This window comes from Narcine bancroftii, chromosome 8, assembly GCF_036971445.1.
Source record: "Narcine bancroftii isolate sNarBan1 chromosome 8, sNarBan1.hap1, whole genome shotgun sequence".
NCBI classification, from domain to species: domain Eukaryota; kingdom Metazoa; phylum Chordata; class Chondrichthyes; order Torpediniformes; family Narcinidae; genus Narcine; species Narcine bancroftii.
The window spans coordinates 14508502-14535694 of NC_091476.1; the positions used below are offsets into that span (position 1 = coordinate 14508502).

The window sequence follows — 27193 nt, forward strand, 5'->3', positions numbered from 1 at the left end:
TAACCCCACACAATGTACATGGACAAGTAATGCTGAAATGTGTGGATCATTTCTAGATCTACCTCTCTTTCAACCCTTAAGTTCCTGATTCGCACCATCTTCTGGGTTTTTATTCCTGATCTCCTCTTTGATCATTCTACCAATTATTTTTAAACTACATCCTTGCAGTTTGGCCCCAATTACCCTAACCTATTTCCTCATTATTTCAAACATTCAGTTCATTTCAAGGAGCATGCGGATGTGGGGTCAAGTGGACTTGATTTTCATCCATTAGATAGCAAACAGTTCACTTGTTCTGGACAAGTACCTTTTGCCAAATGGAAAAAAACAGAAAAGTTAATTTTCTCAACCTCTTGAACTGGCCCTAAGTAATATAAAGTAGAGAAAAAAAAATGAATCTGGTTAGTTACCAAGGCAGAGAGTTTGACTGTTGGGCAGTGATGGAACTAGTTGAGTCCGAGACACAGGTTCAATCCTGGCTTCCGGTGTTGTCGGTGTGGAATCTGCACATTCTCCCTGTGATTGCAAGGGTTTCCTTTGGGCCTTTTGGTTTTCTCTCACATCCCAAATACAAATTGGTAATGTAATAGCAGATTATGTTAAATAAAATATTTTATAGTTCAAGGATGCCAATTAATCTAAAATTTCTTGAGTTAACGGAAATAATTTTTTAAACAAATATGATATGAAAGATATCTTGCTATCTCCTGCTAAATAATGGCAATTTTGTGTACCAAACATTTGTAGATAGGGCTGTGCCAACACGATAGGTCCAGGCACAAACGTTGTAAGTAAGAACTCTGAAATAAACTTAACTAAGGACTCACAATTGAAGTGAAATCTGCTGAAAGTAAAACAGTGCAATAAATATTTATCATTCAGTGTGTTCCAGTACAATGCAATGTAGGTCAAAATATCAATTATCATCCAAAGCCTCCCTGCTGAAACTATGTATTCATCCATAAGGAAGCATTTTATTTTCCTTCATTCAAATAGTTCATTTTCTTTCACTGAGGTCCATTACAATGGCTTTCACAATGTTGCTCCAATTGACTGCACAAAAGACATGCGGAGTTCAGTCTGAACTTTGAGGAGTCTTCCTGATGATTACACCTGCGCACAATAAAGGATATTGGAAATTCAAACTTGTGGGTAACCAGAAGTCACAAAGAATCTGGGAACTTTTGTGAATTTTTGGTCTGCAAAGTCACTGGGGAGGTTCAAACTTCCAAGGGAAAATGCACCATGCTGCCTTCACAAAGAAATAAAACACCAGAAAAAGTAAAATGCAAGCTTTGGACACATCAAAAGCTGGATGCTAAGCTGACAATCTCACTTTTTTTGCTGCATTTTCTCCAAGTTAGAAGATGGCTAGTTCTGTATAAGGGCTTATTCACCAGCATTTTAGAAGAATGCCAAATCTAAAAGAGGAGCCTTTGTTCCAATTATCAGCTAGGCAGGAAATAAATGTGAAATTGCAAGTTAAGCAGCTTCAGAGCCAACCGATCTTTTCTTATGGGAATGCCTGTGCTGTCAGAGCACTCTAGGTCTGCCTGAAGGATACTGAATACAGTGCATTAGCTTTGCTCGAGCTTCAGCAGAGGATAGATTGGTAATTCAACATCTCTGCATCATCCAACTGCAAGGTAATTATCCCTCACCAAATCCACAGAAGTAATAGAACAGTGTGGGTTGATGAGGTCATTTAATTGAGTTCGCTTTTTTGACCACAGTCACAAATACACAGCTGTATCTGCTGATAAGAATCTCCCGGCTTACAAAAAGAGAGTTATTTTCATTTCAGTTTTCAGCCTTACTTTCGGACAGTCAAAATATCATTGTAATGCACTTGGTACAAGCTCCTTGAAGAAATTTTCCGATGTATTGCTTCTGTCATTTGTTCTTTGTTAATTAAATTTCAATAGTCTTTCTCAATCTAGTCAACTGATAAAGCAAACTCTGTTTAGCACAGTCAAACTCAGCAAATAATGAAAAATTATTTTGTTATGTTGGTTGGTTTTTGCATGTGAAAGAAATGTGTTTTCTTTGCTATCACCCACAAAGTGATGCAGTTATTTACATTTATAATTGAGAAGACTTTTCTTTAATTTAGGCTCTCAGCATGGTAACAGGCCCTTTCGGCCTATGAGCGTGTTCTGCCCAATTATACCTAATTATACCTAATACATTTTGAATGGTGGGTGGAGTCCCCGGGGAAAACCCATTCAGACATGGGGAGAACGTAAAAACCCCTTACAGTGTGGAATTCAAACCCAGCACCCAATCACTGTCACCGTTGCAGCATTGCGCGAACCACTACACCAACCATGCCGCCCAAATGCCTTAGTGTCATTATCACTACATATAGAGAATGGATGTAAAAAAGGGGAAGGCACAAAACAGAGGCCCTATTCCTACACTAACCTGTCCATCCTGGTGGACAAATAAAAATGCAAAATCTGCCTTGTTCACTGCCAAGATGCAAACTAGGGTGATCCACACATTTCAGCATTACTTGTCCATGTACATTGTGTGGGGTTACAGACCTGTTGGAAGGTTGGATAGCTCTTTATTTGACCAGCAGAGGTGCAATAGATAGAATGGTCTCATCCCGCAGCATAAATTTTCTTGGTCACACAAATGTTCGTACCCAGTTTGAGCAGAAAAATGCAAAATCTGCCTTCTCCACTGCCAAGATGCAAACTAGAAACCCTTTGTACATCAAGAATATTCTTTTTTAATCAAGACATGATTTTAATTGTAAATGCAGCACTTTTAAAATGCCCCAAAGTCTTGTGAAATGGTGAAGGATGATAATAGGAAACAGAAGCAGATGAGTGATAGGTAGAAGCAGATGGGGACAAAAGGGTGGCATCAGATGGAGAAAGATGGGGAAGAGGGATGATCAAGGTTGAGAAAGAGGTTGATGGTGATGAAGGGCAAGGATCGGCAAAGTTAAGAAGATAATAAGGGGAGACATCAGATGGACAGGAGGGAAAGTGAGACAGGATTGCTATAAAAGTAGCTGAAGAGGGCTTCGGTCATATGTGAAAGGCAACAAAAAGAAAGATCCAGGTGTGGATCAGAAGGAGAGAAAGGTAATTGGTAAGTTCAATATTCATAATTGGATTGGAGACTACCCAAGCAGAAAGCTTCTTCGTCTAGTTTGCATTTGGCCTCGTCTTGGCAGTAGAGAAAGCAAAGGGTGGACAGGTCAGTGTAGGAATAGGGAGAGGAGTTGAAATGGCATGCAACTTGAAACTCATGGTGGCCATGGCAACAAAGCACAGACGTCCTGCTATCCAGTCACTGAGATTTGCATTTGGTCTCGCTGATTGGAGGAGGCCACGTTGACAGCACTGAATGCAGGAGACAACTTTTTGGTTGAGATTCACATGAATCTTTGTCTCACCTGAATAAAGCTATTTAGATTCTGGATGGTGGTGAGGGAGAGTACAGAATAATCACATAAGAAATAGAAGCAGGAGTAAGTGTGGTAAATCACTGTTATACTGTGATTGGCTACTGCTGGCTGGACATGCCTCCTGAGACTGATCCTAACCATAACCCATTTGCATGCTTCCCATTCACCCAGCCATGATCAGTCGGTGAGGTCGGTTGCTGCTCCGGTCTATAGTCAATAAAAGCCTATCAGTTGCACAACCTCAGTCTTTTGTGGTAATTGGTGGTGCATCAATTTTATTGACTATAATATTTCAAGAAAATGGAGCAATATCTGAAATCCGAGAGACTGAACAGTGACCCTCGATCATCTGACGCCCGAACATGTTCAAGGACTTCCTTATGGTGACCGCGAATGTTGTTAACACGAACGAGGACAGATTGAAGCTCCTCTTCTCACAAGTTGGAACCCTAGTTTTCCCAATGATTAACAATCCCAAATTGTTTGCAGAAAGGCCTGGGCATACTGAAGGTCATGTATCGCAGAAGGGTGAATGAGGCCTATGTTCGGCACCTCCTGGCCACCAGGAAGCAGCCACCTGGTGAGGCAAGCATCGAGTACCGATGGGCCATCCGGGCCCACTGCAGGGTGTGCAACCGCAAACCCGTGTTGGCCACCCAGAATGTAGAGGACCTCATCCGGGACTCCTCTGTGCAGGCACACATTCCGCATACATAAGGCAGAAAGTACTTGACCTGCTGGGGTAGTTAAATTATCAGAAACGCTGAAGGGTGGCCCTCCAAAACTCAACTGACTATTCGGCCACCTCTTGGCTCCAATGGGCACCACTATCTTTGGACGGGGGATCATCCCGCGCAGTGAGCGACTGGACATAGGCATCATCGCACTTCTCTAGCAATGTGACCTTGGTCGCAATGGTGGGTAATTGCCCCAAATGCTACTTCTGCAGCAGGGCAAGCACCCAAGGAAACGCTGTCCTGCCAAGGAGGGGTTATGGGCTAAGTGCGGGAAAATAGGACATTACGCAAAAGTCTGCCAGTCTAAACTGCCCGTGAAACCTAGCAGCACCATGCGCAGACAGATATCTCCTCTGTGGATCAGTGATGCTATGTGCAAGTCATGGGGTCCGCCATTTTAGACAGCACAGCCGGCGGCATTTTCTCGGGCTTGTAGCACAGCACCACAGGGAACAGCAAAGGTGACCATCTTAGGAACTCGGGCCCTTAACGGACTTGGTCAGCGAGTCTATACTGGCCTCCATCACCCTGAATCAAGAGGGACTACTTAAAATCACCAGGTCCATAACAGACATCCAATTAAACGGGCACATAACGAACTGCTTGACAGCAGGAGTACAGAAAATCTATCCACTGCAATACCACTAAGTGCCTATCCCTCAAAGTACGGCAGTCAACCATAAGATATCACTCATGTTCAAATCCAATACAGCAGATGTCTACAGGTCCTATGTAGTGACTTTGACCTTTTCAGACCACGAGCCCATGCTGCCCAATTGCACCCAATTGACGTACAACCCCCGGTATGTCTTGGACAGTGGAAAGAAACCAGAGCTCCCGGGGAAAACCCACGCAGATATAGGGAGAATGTACAAACTCCTTAAAGACAGCGTGGGATTCAAACTCCAGTTCCATTCACTGGCGCTGTAACAGCATGGCACTAACCGCAATGCTAACTATGCCACCCAAGACCTCACTCATTTTAAAATCAACTTCCTCCAAAACTACAATATCTTTTCTCAAGTAAGGAGACTGGAAATGCATTCAATACTCCAGGTGCAGACTCAGTAGTACCCTCTACCAATTCAGCAGTACATCTCTGCTCTTGAATGAAAACATTCTACCACAGAAGGCCAACATTCCATTTGCCTTCTTGTCAAACTATTGCACCTATAAACCTACAAACTGGTCTTTTCAGATTCATATCAGAATAAAAGCTGCAGCTAAAATGATTGCAGGGGAAAGTGGCACGTTTCAGGAAAGTGTCAGTCGGGAGTAATAAGCAGATCACGAAGTCGTGGAGAATTGTCACTATGGAAGGAGAAAAGCATTGAGGATGAGAATATGTAACCAGTGGTGGGATCTCATTGTAGCTGAGGCAATGATGAAGGGTGATATGGTGGATGCAGAGGCTAATCTGGTGAACAGCAAGGACTGAGAGAATCCAATCTCTGTTCTGTTTTGAGCAGAAGGTGAGAGCAGAAATCCAAGAAATTGAGGGAACAAATCTGAGATCTCCATCAAACACAGATAAGCGAGGCCATGTTTTCTGAAAAATGAGCACATTTAAGATGTCCTGAAGTGAAAGCCTTGGGATGGGATCAGAAGTAGTGGAGTTGGAGAAATAGATAGCATCCTTGCAAGAAACAGAGTGGGAAGAGGTATAGTCAAGGTAGCTGTGAGTTTCAGTGGATAGTTTGTCTCCTGAGGTGGTGTTGGAAAGATCCAGATGAAAGGGAGAGAAATGTCAGGAATGGTGTGTGCGAATTGGATGGCAGGGTGGAAATTTATAGATAAAGTTGACAATTCCGATGGGCCTGCTTCCAACACCAATACAGTCATCAAGTCAGAGAAAGGGCTGAGGAGTGGTATCGAGAAGATTCAGATCAAGGACTATTCCACATAGCCAAGGGACTCCATGCCAACATTCAAGGCTTTTTTTTTGCAGGAAATGAGAAGAATCGAAAGAGAAGTTTTTCAGGGCAAGATCAATGGATGAGGATTTCAGTGAGGGGAATTGTTGCGGAAAGAAGGGAAGAGCTTTAAGACCATCCCAATGGAGCACTTCAAATGAGGCAGTTGAAGCAAAGGAATCAGAACTTCATAAATTAATGGAGGGCATGTGAAATGTCCTGAATGCTGGTAGGAAAGGACTGGACAAGAGAACAGGATAGAGTCAAGGTGTGAGGGGATGTTCAATGGGGTAAGTGCAGACAACAGCAAGGTCCATCAACACCATCCCAGTTCCCAGATGGCACCAATCTGTAACTCAAATTTCAAACCAATCTCGAACCAAGAGCTAAAATTATATTTTCAGAGAAATTTACCTATTATCAATCAATATGCTATGGAAAACATTTCAAATTTCCTTTTCTTTCATCTGATCATATCGATGGTAAATACAATGTTCTATCAAGCTCTCCAGTGAAAACTTGGATTTATACTGATGGTAACTACAAACATTTCTTTTAATTTATGTTAACTTTATTTGTGACACTGAATCAAAGGCTAATTTTCCAAAAGATTTAACAGGGTTTCAAGTTAGTTTTGAATCATTAACTGACTGCATTTATATGCATTAAACACTTGACAATGTAATTGTGCGCTGGTTTCTCATTGGAATTTTTTGAAGGATGAGCAGTTTCCCTTCCCGTCTCCATTCTGACTACAAGTAACTACAGAATACTCAGGTCCTCACAGTCTCTCATGGTGGGAATCCAAATATTTTATTGATTCAGCTCCAGGCATAACTCTCGCTGGGTGAATTGACTGACCGCAGGACTGAATTATATTGTTGGGGCAAAATAAATGGAAGTTTCACTCTACATCTATTACAAACAGGGCTGAAACTGGGGGATAGGGAGGTGTAAATATTAAAAGTGAACCAGAAGCCCCTAACCATGATAAAGATTAAATTTATCAGTCATTCTATCATACGAATCTTAATTCTTTTTGGTTCAGCAGTTAAGTTTCAAGACATTTACTGTCCTCTCATGTGCCAGGCCCATGAGAACAATGTTGTGCTGAGAACAGTAAGTACATACTGTAAAAGGTTCCATTATATTTATCAGTCCCATAGTTGGTTGCCTCACGATGCAATATTGTACAGTTGCTGGGTTGATTATCTCATCTTTTATTAGTGATTCCTAGTGACATTTCCAGAAATATTCAAAGCAATTAAGGGAAGAAAAGATTCAAGGTTCCTTCTATTGTCATAAAAATAATAAACTTCAACTTTTGCCTGCTGTAAGGCAAATATAGATTAACAATGAGCATTTCCTGGCACTCCTAACAAATAAAGAGAACGAGAAGCAAAAGAGAGTCGATTCAGAGAGACGGAGGTCCGTGGATTCACCAGCAGTGGAACTGTAGCCTCTACAGCCACACAGAATCCTGTTCAAGCCATCAGCAACCCGAGCTCCAGGTCCAAACTTTTGATGCAACTAGGAATCCTTCCACACCCAAGGTCCTTCTGGAGCCCTTCTTGCCCTCAGCAAATCCCGGTTCTAATACCTGGTTCACCTGAGCCAGTCTCCAGCAGCCCACATCCTGTGTGGATCCGTCAACCACGTTGCCAGCAGCCATTGCGGTTCCTTCGGCTGCTGAGCCCTCACTGGCCTGCTGCTGTGGTCATCTTCCCTGGAGGGTTATCTCCTATGCTTATCCTTAGCAACAGGTGGGGGGGGGGGTGTCCATGTTTCAAGTCCCCTTTACTGGTCTGCTGCCAAGCACAGGCTCCACTACCTTGGGCACAGACCTTCATGGTTGCAATATTTAACAGGGCGATTAAAGCCATCAACATCAGAATCAAGCAGTAGGACCCCATGGAACAGCATTGTGTCTCCACATCCCACTTGTTGGCTCTCCCCCAGTGGCAGCGATGTTCTTATTTTAGTTTGATCAGTTAAATGAGAATTCTTGAACTTTCCATGAAACATATGTTTCAAAGGGCAAAGAATATTGTTCCTAGGACACCATCCAAGGAACTGACTGTTGACTTCAGGAAGGTAACCTCATGGCCTTGTTGCTTCACTCCATCCTGGCCCACCTGGAGAATGACACCTCATACGCCAGACTGTTTTTCATTGACTTCAGCTCGCTGTTTAATATGATCATTCCCCAGAGGCTGCTGAAGAAGCAATACTTGGTGGGACTCAACACCCTACGGAAAGACCACAGTCTGTCTGGATCAGTAACCGAACATTGAGCACCATCACGCAGAGCACCTCAAGGCTGTGCACCCAGCCCCCTCCTGTTCAAGCTTTTGACCCATGACTGTATGGCAAGATCCAGCTCCAATAGTGTCATCAAGTTTGCATTTCATAAACCCAAACTTACATAGGGGGAAATGTGTGCTTTGATAATAAACTGTTTATTAGAGTTATTAAATTAATGTGTTTTTTAATCAAAATGGTTCATTCTACAGGCCAAGTAGTGTAGTGCGCGTCGAAAGAACCAAAGACTTGCTGATCCAAACCAAGGCTTCTATTAACTAAAAGACTGGAGCATATCACAAGTAGGTCGACCAGTCCAGAACGACTTGGTCTGGCGAGGAGCAATCCTTTAAAACCTGCCAGTAGGTGTGGCTACACTCTCAGCCAATCACAGTCATCCTACACTACCATCTGAACATAGACAAATTGGTGATAGAATCTGTACTATCACAGATATTTTCTATTTCAGCAAACCCAGTGTCAGGCTTAAGTACTCACACATGAGCCAGCTATTCAGGAGGATTGTTGTTCCCACTCAAGGATAGAAGAAAATATTGACAAAGGCAAATAGTGAAGACAAGAGGACTGAAGACATATTCAAAAAAGGTTTTGAATCGGCAGTTGAAAGTAGGAAAACAACAAGCAAATTGAATAAGATTACTGAAAGGGAATGACCGATTGATCTACATCTTCCATAGCATTTTAGGGAATCCGACATTGTTTTCACACCTAGTGAACTGTCGAAGCTTTCATAGAACTTCCATGAACATGAGAGTTCAATGTTGTAAACACAAGTTGAATCAAAAAGAAATGTTGGAATATGATTAAAAGTGATTACATTGAATGGTATATTAAAAACTGGTAAACTAAATTTTAAAATATTTAATACAATATTGAAGAATAATAGCTTAACTTGATTTAAAATAGAATTTCCATTTGATATCCTAGTTTGTGTTTTGAAACCCAGATTTTAAAATGGCATGTTGTTTCTGCAAAGAGAATGTGTCCATTACAAATGTGGGGTCCGGAGCTTCTGTCAATTAGCGAGCCAGGAGCAAAATTGGTTGAAAAGGAGGAAAGGTGAAAGCAGCATGGCTTCATGTGTATTTATCATCTTCTCGATGCTCTAAATGAGTTGAACCTCAACCAAACATAAACTTTATTCACACACAATAAAATAAATTGTTCAGAGTTCTGTATCTGTAAATTTCCACCAATGAGCTATTCATTTCTATTTATACCCATTACCAGTACAACCACTGTGGCAGCATCTAACCACACACAAGCTGCTGAGAATAAGACTTTGACGTCAACAACCAACACCCCAACCCAGTTCCAATTTAAAGTCTCTCTCTCTCTCACGCATACACTGAACTGTGTGCATCAACATCATTTGAAATATACTCCACTCCAAAATAAATGCAGACAGACCAAAAATCATTCAAATCCACATTTTTGCGTGATAATTATGAAAGCCATGGCTGCTGCCATAAAATGAGAAATGAAATAGATGAATGGCTTAGCTTTAGAAGAGCTGCAGGTGGCAAATGTTGGTGTTGAATCTCCTAAGAATGGTGTCCTTCCACTCATTAGATCATTTTTGGGTTAGGTCCCTCTCAAACACGAGCCTTTTTTTTGTGGAGCATTGCACATCTGCGGTCGTCCAAAAAAACATTTCTCAGAGTGAAGAATGAATTCTCGCACATTGCTGTGGAGTCACCAAATGTTACGGCATGTTTCAAAGCAGTCATTACACTGGGCATTCTGCTCAGATGTGTCTGGTACTTTGTGCTGTACGGTCCAAGGCTGTGATTGTTTTTGCGACCTGAAAAAAAGAGCAACTTCGAACTCTATCTCAATTAGAGGCCATCGTGACAGGTCCATAATATGCTTCACAAGCTTTACATCAAGAAATGTATCATTTTTTGGATTCCGTGCAACAAATGCACTCGCTATCTGGGAGTTGCGCTCACTGAATCTGTAATTCATCTCTCCAAGCACTGAATCAATGGTGTTGTAGTACATTCTCCGAAGTTCTGTTTTTCGTGATCATCCCTGTGTCATGTACTTCCCATAACGACATAATCATCCATAGTCATGTTCGCTTTGTGTCTCTGTTTGATTGTGGGTCTCAGTGATGCGCTGGCAGTCGTGGCCATGTCCCGCACCTTATTAAACTCCTCATCACAACGGAGTCTCCGTACACAATCTGTTGTACTTGCCACGATATTTAAACCTATCATTAGGTCAGTGTCCTCTTTCGATAGAAGATTGTTTGGTGGGTCCAACAGGTCAAGAACTGTGTGCACTAACTTGGTAATGAATGAGAAACTGGCCTGGGTCATCTCCCGCAGCAGGCCCGCAGCCTCCATCTGCGCTATAGACCAGGAAAAAAGTCAATTTCATTAGTCAAAAGTGATGCAATATCAACGAAGGAGTTTAGAATGACTGACACAGTGGCAAGACGTCCTGTCCATCCCTGTTCCAGAAGGCATTTAAGATGCACACACTTATAGTGAACAGCCTTCCTGAAGAATTTCTAGAGGGAATCACACACATGAAAGAAATCCACTACAGCTTACACTGCTGACGTTTCGTGTACCACTACAAGGAGTAGCTGGTGTTTGAGACTGCACATAATGTATCTCACGACTTAGTTTCTCTTGCAGTAGCTTCTGGATGCCACCATGCTTCCCAGACATCAGAGAAGCCCCATAAAATATCTGGCATCGAATCTTTGATGTGTCTAGTCCAATCTCATTTAACTCTGGCAAAATGGTATCTACTAACGTCTTTACCAGCTTCTGCCATAGTTAGCAGATGCTCTGTGACCTCATACAAATTACTGAAGATCCAGTGGAGTCACGGGTTCCATCTACTTTCAAAGTGTAATAGGAGTCGCCTACATCCTCCACTATAGCCTCTGTCACCACATTGCTGGGGGTACTTAGGAGTTCATTTTGCAAGTCATGACAGGTGTACTCGGTGTTACGAGGGATTGTTTTCACAACCTCAGCCAATTCAGGGTCCTTTTTAACCATATAGTCCAGGAGAAGTCCACTCCACCCCCTCCCCCACATGTTAATCAAAGCTTTCATCTTCCCTCGTAAAGGCAACTGGTTTTCCACCAAAAATCTGAGAACATCTATGACAGAGATAACTTAATACCTGTTCTCCTGCAGTTGTTTTGCGTTGATGAGTGTTGAAAGCTCCTTTCCAGTACTGACATCCCCTGCTCTTTCCTTTGAGGATTTATGTTTATGAAATCCCCAATCTCTCTCCATAGTATTTTTCCATTTACAAAAGCCCACATTCACAAAGACATCCAGTGTCCAACAGTGATGCTGGACAGGCAACAGCAAAGACAAAATGATGAATCGGCCTTGACCCTGCATTCAAGCCAGTCTCGGTTGTGATACCAAGTGGAGACAAATGAACTGAAAATGCTGGCAGGGTATGATCTGGTTGGGCTGGTCAGTCCTGAAGTCATCTAGGGTAAACGGTTGTCTTCCACAGCTTGCACTTACATGATTACTGCTCGCAGAAAGATAGGAGCCTCTGGCTTTACTGAGGTGGTCGTGCTGGGCACTGGTGGATCTGTAGGAGGCCTTGAAGAAGCAGATGCATCCAGCCATCATCTTGTATCCATTTCCCTTAATTTCTGTTGTGTATGTTTCTTTAACAATTGATTTGCAAAGGAGGAACGGTAAGCACACCTCCTTCAGGTTTAAATGTGGTGCCGTGGTATGACATCACGTACGCATGTGTTTTGCATGCATTACAATTTAACTTCCCTTCTGACGTCAGGAGCATAAGCATTTTTCCTTTCCTATTTCTGTTTGTTTTTTCATTTAAATTCATTTAGGGAACAGGTTAGTTTTAATATTAAAAATATACTGAATGAAAAAGGTTTGAGAGTTTTGTGCTGAAGGCTTGGCCTGCGGGTGGGTGCGTCACCATGCGTCGTTGGGCGCAGGCAAAAGATCTCTGTTGGGGTGGGGGGGGGGTTACTGAGTACGTGGGCACAGCATCTCACAAGGAGGGAGCTGTGAATTTCCCCCCCCCCCCCCCCCACCTTGGCGCCAATCGTGACTGAGAGCCACAGGGAGTGTTCCCAGTGAAATTTGAAAAAAAATCTATTCATATCAGATTACAGCGTGAACTCAATGTGAAGAAACTCTCAAAATTGAAAAGAAAATCCCTGCCAATGGCCTAAAATATGAAATAAAAATAGAAATTGCTGGAAATCCTCAGCGAGATAGCACCTGTGGAGAGAGAAGCAGGAAGAGAATAAATAAAGGGAGATATTTAACTTCTCAGGTTCCAATGAAGAACTGTCAGTCTCTCTCCATAGGTTGAGTCTCATCTGCTGAGTATTTCCAATGTTTTCTGCTTTTATGCGGGTCATTATCCCAATATTAGAACAGGGAAGAACATCCAGAATTGTGCCTTTGCCCTCATTAAATGGTTTTGCTGAGTATACCCAGGCAACTTGGTAATACATTGTCATTAGATTTTGAGTTGCTGCATTGGCCCTCAGTATGTCTGAGAAATGGCTCTACACATAAACCATACATTTCCAGTTGTAGTCTACTCCATACTAGTGGAATTCACAAGAAACCTATTTTACATGAAGCCTTAAAAGAGCATTTGGAGCTCTGGGCCACAACTTATTTCAGCCATGCATCTTGTTTGATTTTTTACAAACAAGAAGCTAGAGCTTCTGGCAAAGCCAATGTGAGAAAGGTCCTGAGTTTAAACAGTGATAAAAGGTTTAATTGATCATCAGATCTGTGTTTTCCAACTCATGGAGCACCTGACATCGGTGTTAAAATTAACAATATATATCAAACAATAGAACCAACTCAATTTGGTTCCTGATGGATGAAAAGTCACCGAAAATGTGAATACCTTGGGGTTGATGACAGGTGACTGAAGTTCTGTCAATAAACATGTTGAGATATAACCAGATATCATCTTCCTTAGGCCAGAAGTAAATCACAAAATTCAGTCGATACCGTGATTGAAGTAAAAAACACAAACTGCTGGAGAAGCTCAGCAGGTCAGTGTCCTTTATATAGCAACGGCAAAGATACACAACTGACTTTTCGGGCTTGTGCCTTTCAGCTTCCTTTGGCTGTTGATTTCAGATCGGTTTCTGCACAACAAAATGAACAATCCACAAATATTGGATGGAAATTCCATTTCATCAAGGAAGAATAATCCAACTTCAAAATATCAACATGAGATCATGGAAAGTAATTCATTAGATTTTTTTATATTAGGTTCAACTTTATTGTCATTGAACCAAGTAAAATACAAAGCCCATGAAATACAATTAGCATCCAACCAGAAGTTTAAAAAATGCTACATACAAAGAACTACGTGGAAATAAAAACAAGTGCATTCAGCAAGCAAACAATTATAAAAGTACTGACAGTACACAAAGAGTCCAAATATCACTCAGTGCTGTGATTTAAGGTTCAGCAGGGTCACAGCCTCGGTAAAAAAGCCTGCTAGTTTGAAAGGAAAGGCTTGTGTAGCACCCATCGGATGGAAGAGTAAAAAGTCCATAGTTAAGGTGAGATGCATCCTTGATGATGTTCTTCTCCCTGCCCAGACAACGTTCCTGATAGATGTTCTCAATAGTGGGCAATTAGACGCTGATAATCCGTAGGGCAGTTTTCACCACCCTTCTGAAGTGCTTTACTGTCCGATACGAGACAATTGCCATATCACACTCTCAATGGCAGAACAGTAAAAATCCATCATTAACTTTCTTCATGTTCCGCAGGAAATAAAGGCACTGTTGCTTTTATTTTTGATCAGGGTGGAGGAGTTCAGGGACCAGGTGAGGTCATCAGAAATGTGGACACCAGGAATTTGAAGCTTGACACACATTCCACCACAACTTCATTGATGTAAATTCATGAGCTCTGGTCTGAATTACCTCGAACTAAAAGTAGCCAGTCTTCTGGATAATCAAAGGAATTTTACTAAAATAACACATGAAATGTTCCTTTATATATCAGAATGGCTGTTTATCAAGTAAAAAGTATGAAGGCAAATTTGAGAATGACATGAAGGAGAGGTAAGAGAGGTGTAAAGGCAGTTAAGATTCAAAAATGGTGTGACGAGTGAGAAGTGAAAGTGTGGAATGGACATTGGTCAAGATGGCAAGACAGAAGTAGTTGCTGTAATGGCAGCACTGCCATTGGTGCGGACATGGGAAAAGCATAGGAGTTGGGACGTGGTTTTTCAGCACTCCTCCGCAGGATCCCAATGCAACACCCAAACGTATTAAAGAAACTCAGCAGGTCACATAACTTCCAAAGGAAGTAAAGATTAAGCTGGACCCTTTGTCAGCAAATAAGGAAAAACAGGTAGAATGGACAAAAGATTGCATGAAGTATTCAACAGTTCATTGTGATAGGATATAAATTTCTTGCAATCCACTGGGTCAAAAAATGTATTGCACATTTTACTGAGCACATTTTATAATCTCAACATTAGATCATTTAATTTATTGTTACGATTTCTTATTTGTTCTTCACCAACTGAAATTACTGTGTACCTGAATGAATGGTGGTTTTAATGTTGTGGGGCTGCTGTGTTGATGCTAGATCCAGGTCTTGGTTTTTTTCTTTAAAAAAAATCAGTTCTGACATGGCAGTCAATTCCAAAATATCCATTAATCTCACCTTTATATTTATGCAAAAGTTCTGAGTGAAGCAGAAATGTATTTACTTGAGGATATTGCTAATTCTTTCAGTTTGAGCATGTTTTGAACAAATCACAGAGCAGAAACAAAAGTATTCTAGCAAATCTTCTAAGGAGGATTGCAGTATAATTGCAGCATTTGTGTGATGAAAATGCAACTGAAATGGGATAAATTCCAGACCCTTTGACTAAACTGATAGAATCTATGGTAAAGTGACACAATAATATTTCATTTTTCAATGAAGCAGAAAAAAAGTTACCAACATTTCTATTTTTTTAATCCATACTCAGATCTGAAATTCTGTTAATTCCCTTTATGGAAGTTTTTTTGAAAAAAACACATTCTTTTATCCTTTTCTCTCCTTCATAATGCTTCGGTTCTGAGAAATACAACAATATCATGGTCAGCTATAGTAATCCTTTCAAATCCAATTTATGTTACATGGCAAAGCCAACAGCCAGCTTCTATTCTTTCTTCCTATCTATTTCACCTTGTTGCAAATTAGGTTTCTTTTTATAATTTGATTTCTGATTCGCTGAGACATGCGTCAGATTTTTTTCAATCAACTCATCTCTGCAACCAAAAATAGTCGGTCTTTTTTTTTGTATAAACCCATCTCTCTGATATTCATGTTTCATTTCTGAGGAATATAATGGATGCCACTTCTGTTTTGAATGGATACACTCTGCATTGCAATAGCTGTAAGGAAAATTATGTATTTTATTTAATTAAGAAAATACATTAGATGTTTACCTTGTACTTTTTATATCAGTTATTGTATTGTTCCAGAATTCCCTGGTATTCCAGAATGACTGAATCATTTTGCATGAGGAATGCAGTTCTATGCTATTACACATTTTTGAATATATGTTCTCATGTAAAACTAAGCTTTGAAAAGGATTAGCAATTGTATTGCTTTTATAGTTCTTATTATAACTCATTTGTATTATAACATTGCAGATTACTGATGCTTCTGCATCATCTCATTCTCTTGTTGGCAAACAATTAAGTAGAAGAGGACAGATCTATTAGCTAATTATCAATCTGATTAGCTGCAATGTGAATATGATTTCCAAGATCTGCTTTTAACTGACAGTGGATGTTGGTGGAAGGGAGAGGTTTCACTTACTTGCTGAGGGTGAGAATGAAGAGTGGGAAAAGGATTTAACATTTTGAGATCCAGCACAGTGAAAGCCTCTTCCATTCCATGAGCCCATGCTGCCTGACAACACCCAAAGGAAGCTTTGGGAGGATGGAATGTGGGAAGGTGGCCAGACTGCATCATGGCTCAGGAATCAAAACTCCGATTTCAATCACCACTCATGGACTTCAATCATGGTGGACAAGGAGTTCATTTGTATGAGTTTGTATTTTTCAGCACCTCTACAAATGATTTCTAGTCAAAAATCAATCACAAATCACAACCTTACAGGATTCCTGAAGCATAACGTGCCCTCTATAATGTGCTTTTGCCTTCATGACAAATCTGTGCACTGAGTATGACTGAGACTACATGGACAATGTCAATCCAAGTCAAAGACCAGTTTGTTTACATCAGTATGGAAATGAAATACGGATGTTAATTAGCATAAAAAGAGAGCACACACTAGCAAATCAACTCCTTCTGAGGGCACAGATCCTGCTTAGTCAATTACTTGCAAGGTAGCTGTGAATTGAGTTGGACGAGCCCTCATTTTATTCCATGGGGCAAAAGGCTGCAGGTAGAAGCCATGGTGATGGTTAGGATAAGCTTCAAGGTCACTGTAGCCTTTTATTGCAACTTCTTATGGATTTTTTTTTAAGGTATTAGTGCAGCTGGAGACCAATGATTACCAAGAGAAGAAAGCAGAGATAGTCCCAAGGCAAAGCCTGCTTCCCAGAGGAGGCTGAAAGTGAAGGTTCAGAAGAGATTGGGCCAAAAATAATCGACTTTCCTAGTCCTCTCCTTGAGCCATATTCTAGCATCTAAATCATGATTATTTCCAAGAGGTCTCTTCGTACCTGCAGATGCACGTTCAGCTCTACACCTATGCCTGGAGTCTTTTGCTCTAAAACTCATTGTTGGACTGAGACTGCATTTTATGACAAATAACAATATCTCTGCCCTTATTTCCCAGTATGAACTCTTCCACTCAATGAGAGAGGGATTCTTTTATTTAATTACATAAGGAAGAGAAGCATCATGGTAAAAGTCAATTTGCAAGAATTGCAGATTTTCCAAAGGTTCATGGGATATAGGATACTTTCCTGAGGCATTCTGGGCTTCCAAATTGAATCAGTAAATATGCAGATGGCATGAGGCTATGCATAGAAAGTATACATGGCATATTCACTTTGATGAGGTCCTTCTTGCATGTCAGATGTATGTATGACCTTGGACAATAAGCCTTGTATTCTTGACATTCTTTGAATCTGGAAACCTGGTCATGTTGGAGACATGAGGCTTCTTCAGGAACATTCTCCATCAAGAATGTGCCTGCACAAACAGATTCAGACCTGTGGAACGGTCATTCAGGTGGCAGCTCTGAAAGTGCAGCGCTGGCCATCTGAAAGGGACAGTTTCGCGGGAGGCGCCTTGGAGCGCACTCCAGCTCAAGTACCTTCGGGCTGTCAGAGTTCGAAGGCGTGGGGTGTCAGCGCGGGATGTCCCCACACTGATCCCAATGCCCCGCTCTCTCCCCACAGCCCTATATCAGTTCCCACACCATAGGGCAGCCGGCACGGGGTGCAGTGGGATTAGTATGGGGACGTCCTGCATGGGCGTCTTCTGTGCTGATAGTCCTCGCCGGCCGTCCCACAGTGTGGGGAATAATATAGGGCTGTGGGGAGAGAGCGGGGCAGTGAGATCAGTGCGGGGACGTCCCGCACAGGCCTCCCCAGCGCTGACAGCCCGCGCCGGCTGCCCCTACCCTGACGTCCCGTGCCAGGGCCAGGGGCAGCTGGGAGGGGAGCTGTGGGGCGCTCGCCAGCTGATTGTCATCCTTTCAGTAGCCGCTTTCAGGCTGCAGAAACGTTTGAAACTGGAGACTTCTTAAATGTCAAAATTGAGCCCGCATTCACCATTTCAGCTGGCAAATGTTTCCACACTCCCACTACACTCTGTGTGAAGAAGTTTCCCCCATGTTCCCCCTAAACCTTTCCTAACCCATTGACCAGAATATTACCCGAACCAGGTTTTTAATTACCATGCATGACATTTGAGATTCTATATGTGTAATGAAGACTCATTCCATTAAGCTACAACATCAGCTAAATGGTTCAGGACTAATTTGTGCAAGAAGCACTCTATAACCCCTAAAACAATGAAGAGTCTTTCCGGTTGCTTCTTTGTTTGCAGCTCTGGACACAATGAAAAATTCTTCAGCTCATTTCGCATTAAACAGTCAATTGTACCATCAACCCCAGGAATAATTGACCTTTCACTACAAATAGGACATGCTGCAGATATCACATCAATCAGCTGACAACTTTTCATCAAACCTTCTATCCATTACAAGTATTAGTTATGATTTATCACTGCCTTGAAAGACATAGACAGCTGCAATGTTATCCAATCTCGACAATGAGCCACAAGAGATTGCAGATGTTGGGATCCAGTGCAAGAAAAAAACTGCTGGAGGAACTAAGCAGGACAGTCATCAACCTTGGTCGGAAGGGCACATCTGATGTCTCAGGTTCAGGATTCAAATCCAGGTGTTGAAGCAAGATATTAATTGGAAGCATGGACTGTCACTTCCTTTCATGGATGCTGCCTGACCTGTTGAATTCCTCCAACAGTTGGTTTTGCACCAAACTATATTACAACCACATCAACAATTGTACACTTGGTCATATTTTAAGAGATCAAATCTCTTCTCTCATCCAACCTCAGTTGTACTTAAGTGCCAACATCCAAGCTGGTGGATAGCAATGGCAAATGAAGTAAAAGCACGTTTTTCTCCTTGTCTAACTTCTGTACCATTGCTTTTACCGCCTGGCCACTTAGTATTTCTTGAGCCTGATGTGATATGAAGGGAGATGTAAAGGGGTAATTCAACCACAGCTAGATGCGGTTAATGATGAGAATTGCAAGCTGAGGGATGGAAGTGAGAATGTGGAGAGAAGGACTGAGTAGCCAGATTCAATCACACTCAGTGACTTTCAATTCACTGCTGGCCACTGGCCCACACGCTGAATTTCATGACTTGTTCATGACAATAAATCCTGATTCTGATTCTGGACCAGAAAATTAGAGCACATGAGATGCAAAGCAAACTGGCCAATGGAATCCAAATTGGTTTGGTGAGAGGAGACAAAGGGTCGTAGTGGAAGGATTTTTTTTTATTAGAAGCCAGTGACTACTGCTGTACTGCAGAGATCAGTGCTAGAACCCTTGTTGTTTGTGAAATATATTGATGATATGCCTGTTAAACAAATTTGGCCACCCCTGGACTATTACATGAGGGAGAAAGCCATTGTGCTGAACTTTACTTTACATTCATCACCTCATGCTTTCAATATCTTGCTGAATTGTTTGAGGAATAGGAAATGAAATTAGGCACTGTGCAATGATCAGGACATATTTCAACTCACAACCATATGATGGAGGCATGTTCATTGATAGAACAGCTGAAGACACGATGCAGAGGGACATGTAGTGAGGTTCTAGAATTGAAATGATTGACTTCCAACACCAATATCATCTTCCATAAGGCAAGCAATAACTCCAACCAATGAAGCATTTTCCCCTTGATTGTGATTGACAAGAGCTTTACAGACTAAATATTCCTTTGATTCAAGAACAATTACTCTCATCTCACCTCTGGAGTCAGCCCAAATTTGGACCAAGATTACAATGAGGTCTGAGGTTTTTAAAGAATAAGTGCAGAATGATAGCAGTTTCAGAGATACCTATTGCTATTTTGCTGACGGGAATGCAATTTTCATTTTTCCATTTTGGCATGGCTACAGATTATTCCTCCATGACTAAGCTCAGTTCCAGCAAGTGAAGACACAATGTCGCCTCAGGAAGCACGCAGGACTTGCCTGATTTCAGCACCTCTGATGAAGAGGTGTCCTTCAGTACATCATATTTATTATATTTTCAGGTGAATATGTTCAATAAAGTTCATCAAAATATAGTTGCCTGATCCTATAATTGATTATAATAATTCAAATGTAAAATGTAGCTCATCAATACAAGTCTCAGGTGTAGGTTGTTTTACCCACAACCTACACCTGCAGAAAACTGTTGCTATGTTGGCAAACACAGAACTAATCCAGAGAAGCAATGAGTCAGAAAGAACAACAGATGAGTATCTTGTCAAACAGTTTCTGCTGTTATTAATTTGAGAGAAAAATGTGGACACCGAATTATACTTTCTTGTTATGTAGATCATACTGCAGTAAGACAAATTACCATGTTATCACAATCAGTTCCACCTGAATTGGTTATTCAAGTGTGTATTTCTCATGCTTAGTATAGTTAGCAGAAACAAATATTTTATCTTTAAAACAAAATGAAAATTATGAATTAATCTATCTTTTCAGATTTGCTGCGAAATATCAGATTGCAAAAGGAGGATTCATTGCATTAACACAGGTTAACAACAGAAAGGCACTGTTCTGCCTCATGCTGTTCAATGATGTCAATATTTTTACAAGTTCGCATTCACACCATCGCCACATTGTGTCCAGTTTCTTCCATTTTTTTTCAAAAATTATCTGTGGTTTTTAACTTCGGCTAAAGTCAAATAGTTTATCAATTAGTCATCGTCTCCTTTCCTGGCTCCTTCATTCTCACCTCGGAATAGAGGTCTGAGGAACACGTGGAATTTTCACCTATTCTTCCTTCCCTTACATTGTTTGATTGCTTGTTCAGATCGAGAGTGGACAAAAGAAGGGGAAGGTTCTAGTTCCTGATCAAACTGTGGCTAGATATGTGTATGCATGGAGGCCAGGTAAATGTTACTCAAATGTAAAATAACACAAATATGAAGACTTTTACAAAGGAAACAGTAAAATAAAATGTCTGTGGAGAGAAAAGCATAGTTAATGCCTCAGGACAATGATATTCCATCACATCAAAGATGAAAATCATTCAATTCAAAGGTCTCTGTTGAAACATTAACTCTTCATCCACAGTTGCTGCTGGCTGCTGAGGACTTCCATTGTATCAGTTTGGAAGTAAAGAGTGTTGGACCAGGCCCCAAAGAATTATTGTGCTTTGTTTTTGGAATTTGTTCCTGAAATATATACAGTCTCAATGCTTTCGGGAGGGTAGCAAAGAAAAAAAAAATTCAGCTGTTAAATTTTAAAGAGAAATAGAAAATGTGAAGTGTGTTTGGAACAAGCTCAAACCAAATACTCAGTTAAAAAGTTTAAAATGTGCATTACAAATGTATTTATTTATTATTTTAATGAAGGCATCAACTGTCATGACATTAGTAATTCGTGTATTATTTTCCAGCATTATTATTTCATATTGATGGTGAATTTATTGACAAGTGGTAAGTTAAATACAAACTTATTCTTCGCCAATTGGGTACAGGATAAGTCATGTTCATGAGTATGAAAATCAAAATTGCTTTCAGATTCAATTGCTAATGTGCACTAGTTTAATAATGTCAACAGTTCTAAAAAAAGAATCCGTTGGGGAAAAACAGCATTGACAAGAGTGCTTAATTGAGTCTTTCTAGCGCATGCCATTTTGAAGAATTCTATTAAATTTACATTGTTGCATTAGGGAACATAGATCAAATGGGTCACCTGAATCTTGCACTTCCATTGTCAAAATTATTTCCCCTGAAAATATAAATCCAGAAGCAAAATAGCAGGATTACTCATGGGAGGGGTGTTGGATATTTTTTGCTGGATTTAGCTTCGTTTCAAGGAAATGTACAGCTGTTTTCTGACCTTGATCATTATAAATCAGCACAGAATATTTTCAGCTTCCTCTGGAAATATAAGCAAAAACTTGTATCCAATTTCTTTACCCATGAATATAAGACATTAAACCTCATTAAACAGGTAAGCTCTTAAATTTACATGATTTAGTATGCTGCATATTTAATTCTACCTCTCATAAATTCTCATTACTTCAATTAGCTACAGAACCCTGAAGCAATGTATCAGAAATGTATTAGTATTTTCTATTCTTTAGAACAATATTTCTAAAAATAACATGATTTAATATGTCATTACTGTACAAGAATAGTTGTGGAGATCATTCTTTGAAAGAACACCAAAAAAAATCATCACCTTAGATTACGCACATTTATTTGCCACACGCAGGGTGGAGTGAAGCTGGAAGAGTATTGGACCATATTTATTCAGTTTTGTCAATGCTACTATGGAATTCATGCAAGCACTGAAAATTATATGACAGTGTAATTACTGCAAATGCCAGTCATACATCCACTACCTTTTGGCATGGATTGTTGTTCTTTTTACATATTTTAGGATCTCCTCAAATTTGTCTGCCTGTAATATTTCATGGTCCCTCTAAGTCCTCCTAATATATTTAACATATATTCTCCTGCACTATATTCTTCAAAGGTTTCTTCTATTTTTGGCCTTGTTTTTTCTCTTCATCAAACCCTCAATATTCCTTTTCATCCAGCTTCCTAATCTTGCCATCCTTAGCTTTCATCCCAAATGAAACTTATCAGTACTGAACAAGAGAGGTAAGTACAGTTCAGATGCACACGCACACACAACTCCTCCGTGCACACGCACACACAACTCCTCCGTGCACACGCACACACTCCTCCGTGCACACGCACACACAACTCCTCCGTGCACACGCACACACAACTCCTCCTTTGAAAAAGAGCCAGCGTCACCAGGCTGAGAAACAGCTTCTTCGCACAAGCAGTGAGACTGTTGAGTGACCAAAGGAACTGCTCACTCTAAACATCCAAGACTCAGCTATGAATACTTGTCTTGCATGTGTACGATTAGACTTTGTGTGTGGATGTCTGATTGTGTGTCTGTGTGTTTTGAACTGAGGATCAGAGAATGCTGAATCATAGGCTTGCACTTGTGCAATCAGGTGACAATTAACTTGACTTGAGACTTGACTTGAAACATGTTGCCTCAAGTTGGCCTACAATCTCATCAACCTGTCTCAGAGACCAACGTTCATTTTGCAAAGCTTTATTTTTCAATTCTCATTCTTGTCAAGTGTCTGACAGGCTCCATACAATCCAAACTGTTCTAACTCTCACCTCTTGGCTTAATGGAGGAGAAGTTCAAATTGAACTGGTCGTCAAGATGGAACAGATACTTGAGTATATGTAAAGGCAGCCAGTTACACTGGGAACCAGATGGGAAATTGGGGCCGGGCGAATCCTTTCTGTTGGTCTGGATTCCTCCCCCATTGTTTGAATTCTGAGATTTTCTGATATATCCTGTTTCTACCTTTTCTGATTTTTCTTTGAAGGGCTGAGGCCCGAAACGTCAGCGATATATTTTTGTCTCCTTTAGATGCTGAAAAGACAAGCAGTGTTCCTCCAGCATTTCAGTGTGTTTACAAGTCAAGCTCTCCCCACCATCAAGAACATGTACAGGGATCGCTGCCATCAGAGAGCACCATCAATTATCAAGGATCCACACCATCCAATACATGCTCTGTTCTCATTGCTGCCATCAAGAAAGAGGTATAGGTTCCACAAGACTCGCACCACCAGGTTCAGGAACAGCTACTACCCCTCCTCAACAACAAACTTAATCAGGGACTCATTTAAGGATTCTTACTTGTGCCCTTTATTGTTTTTTTTTAATTCTCTCTGTATTGCACAGCCAGCTTGTTTACAATTCTTTATCTGTTTATAATTCTTTATTTGTTTAAATGTGTTCTGTTGTCGACAGTATTTTTTTTTCATTACCAATAAGTGGTAATTCTGCCTCACCCACAGGAAAAAGAATGTGATGTCATGTATATACTGTGACGATAAATCTGAAATCTGATATGAAACCTATGGGGATTAGTAGATGCCAGAGAAGTGAATTTTCAAGTTACTTGAGGTTGTGTGTTGTGTGATTGACAAACTAGAAGCGAGGCGTGCCAACTTTAAACTCTTTTTTTTTACTTCTTTATTTTCAACAATTTTTTTTTGCTGGTTGTTTGAGGCTGCTGTTATATGTGAATTGCTTGTCTGTCTGTCTGCCTGGAATATTATGGATTGCCTGTCTTCCCTGTCTGAAACATATTTATAAGTCATATCACCTGTCAATCAAGGATGGAGTTGAGCCCCCCCATTAGAGCACACCTTGCCATTGGCTCATTTAAATTACTTAGGGTCATCACAGACACCCATCTCAGAATTTTATAAATCACCAATGCATAGCACATTCTTTCTCTCTGCCTTGTTGTCCAAGCCCCAACATTTCTCTTCATCAGTTCACTACTGGTGGACGTCACCAGAAGTGTGGCGGGTAAGGTGCTGTGATAGTTCAGTTCTTGCATTAGCACAACATCCCTGCCACAGTTAATGTAAGCAAGCATCCTAAATATCTTTTTTAACTATCCTGTCTACCTGCGCTGCTCTTTTCAGGGATAAGAGATATACTCTGATATCTCTCAGTTCATCAAAGCTCCCTATCCACTTTTGATGTATCCCTATCCTTACTTGACCAGCCAAATTAATGATAGAGTGTATTCATTGAAGACTTCACCCCACATCCTATGGCTCCAAATTCAGATGGTTCCAAGGTCCAAAGGGACATAATCTATCCATGTTCCCTTGTGCTTAATATACATAAAATGTCTGAAGATTCTCCTCAATGTTGTCTGCCTGTAATATTTCATGGATCTTCTTATTCCTCCAAATTTATTGGAAAAAATATTCTCATCCATGATATTGACCAAAGGTTTCTTCTATTTTTGGTCATTCATTTTTTCTCTTCATTAAACCTTTGATCATCCTTGTCAATCATCTTAGCTTTCATCCTCACTGGAACAGTAGAGAGTGATAAATACACCAGATGATCACACAACACCCCTCCTCTCCATCAACTCTAACTATACTTCCTGCTGCTTTGGGAAAAAACAAGGACTCATCCTACTCTGGCTATATCCTCTCCCTCCCACAGACCACCAGATTCAAGGACAATTTCTTTCCTGCTACTATCAGGAAAGACCTCATATTGGCAAAATAAAGTTGTCATTGCTTCATTCTCCCTGATCTCTCTCCAGGCCATTTCATCTCAGGTCTCTGCCTTGAGGCCGGCTATAGGAGTGGATGGAAAACTTAGAACTTGCCTTTCAGACAACAACCCTAAAAGGCTGCTCCAGTGTCCCATTCATATCCAGAGGCACCTCGTAGAGCCCTCCAGAGACAATGTAGGCAGGGGTGATGGGTGGCATAGCGCCTCCCGTCATAAATACACAGCAGAGCAATGGCTGTCTTCCCTGTTCTATGGTTCCCAGAACAGTTCCAGCTGTGTGGGGGATCATGGGTAGGAAGGACAGGCATTGAAGCGGCCCAGTGTGGCTGTCTCAGTTCACCCCTGCCGCCCTCTGATGGCTTCCACTGCCCTGATGGTCCCCACTGCCACGAGGGTTCCTGCTGCCCCTGCCTTGGAGGGAGAAGGAGAGGTAGCTGCTATACATTCAGGTCAAGTGGCAGAACCCAGTGCTCTGCCGATTATCCTTCCCCAAAAAAGGGTTGGAATCAGTGCCTCGGAGCTGGCCATGGCACACTAAGGAAGGTACACCTTTAGCTGTAAGGGCGATTAACCTCTGCCTTTCCATGCAAGTTTTTGGTCTACCTGGAAGTGTCTTCTCTGTCTCTTGCCTTTTTCATATTAGCTAACTGGTAAATTGGTGGTTCAACGAACCGGTTCGAATGGCATTTTTGCTGTTCACATTGGACCAATGCTAACCAGTTCTCTGCACCCTTTTACACTCACCACCCAGCATCCCAGAGCAAAGGGGAACCTATTCTCCAGCAGTGATGTCCTGCATACTTCCTGTCACTTTCAGACTGAGCAAATTGGTATACCGATTCAAAACGGATCAGCGATGAATCCCCCTCCCAAGTCAGTTCATCCCCAGGGAGATCTGACGTCTGTGTGCCGGTTCACAAGCGTTCACACGGACACGTCAACCGGTAGAGTGGCGGTTAATTTTACTGGGTTAAAGTGCTAGTCTGAATAGGGCTTCTCTCTCCCTCTCTCTCTGGATTGCATTTTATTTGCTCTCCTTAATTATGCGTCAACTTGCTGCTGCATTTTGCTTCTGTAACTTCCAAATAACCTGATTCCTCAAACTCCAAGAAAAGGGATTTTTAAAAACATTTTATCAGTAATTTGAAGGAAGAATTTAAATAGGATATAATCTTTCTTCTCCATGCTGTTGGAATTAAATGTAAAGAAACAAATCAAATTAGATAACACATTTACACACTTGTATTTAAATGTAAAAGAAACCCTTGTTTGTCTTTCTGATTTGCTTATTAGCCTGGAAAATATTGAACTGGTTTTAGAAATAAATAACAGAAATTGATTATTACGTGCATCATTGATTTTTGTCTAGCATACTGTAATGCTAATAATAAAAAAAATTCTTGAGTTTGGCATGGTCTAGTAGATCAAGAAAATACATGGTTAAACTTAGGTTTTTGACATCTACATACATTTTGTATTTATATACTTCTGCATTAAAATAGATTGTATGCAAAATAAGATTAACTTCTCTGATAATGTTGACACTATTTTTGGCACTTGAGGTTAATGTGAATTCTTGAACAAGTATTTCAATTTTATTTTTGTTTGCTTAATTCATTTAATGTGCATTTTCTTAAAGGGTCACTGTCCTTGGACACACATGATTTTTGCCTTACAACTTTATGAGAAAATATCCATTTATAACTCCAGGGATGATTTGATGCTAGAGAAGCAAAATGTGGCTGTAGATCATTGGTCAGGTGGCTTGTGTTTCTCCAAATTCTGTCTTAGTAAAGACATTGAAAATAACTGGGGGATGAGCCAAGAGGTTGGCGACCTTTATATTGCTGGGCTCACTGCTTTTCCAAACAGAAATCAGATGGGGGGGGGGGGGGGGGGTGGTGTTGGTGGTGGTGCATGGATGTGAGCAAGGAACTGGGTTGAGTGT

At 40.9% G+C, this 27193-nt stretch overlaps 1 long non-coding RNA gene across 1 annotated transcript in view; it reads left to right on the plus strand.

The window, feature by feature from the left end:
- The first annotated feature begins 1533 nt into the window (after positions 1–1533).
- The window catches only part of LOC138741667 (uncharacterized), a 56509-nt gene continuing 30849 nt past the window's right edge, over positions 1534–27193 (plus strand). Inside the window, exon 1 of the long non-coding RNA XR_011343649.1 lies at positions 1534–1646. This is a non-coding gene — a long non-coding RNA (uncharacterized lncRNA). The remainder of the gene's footprint in view (positions 1647–27193) is intronic.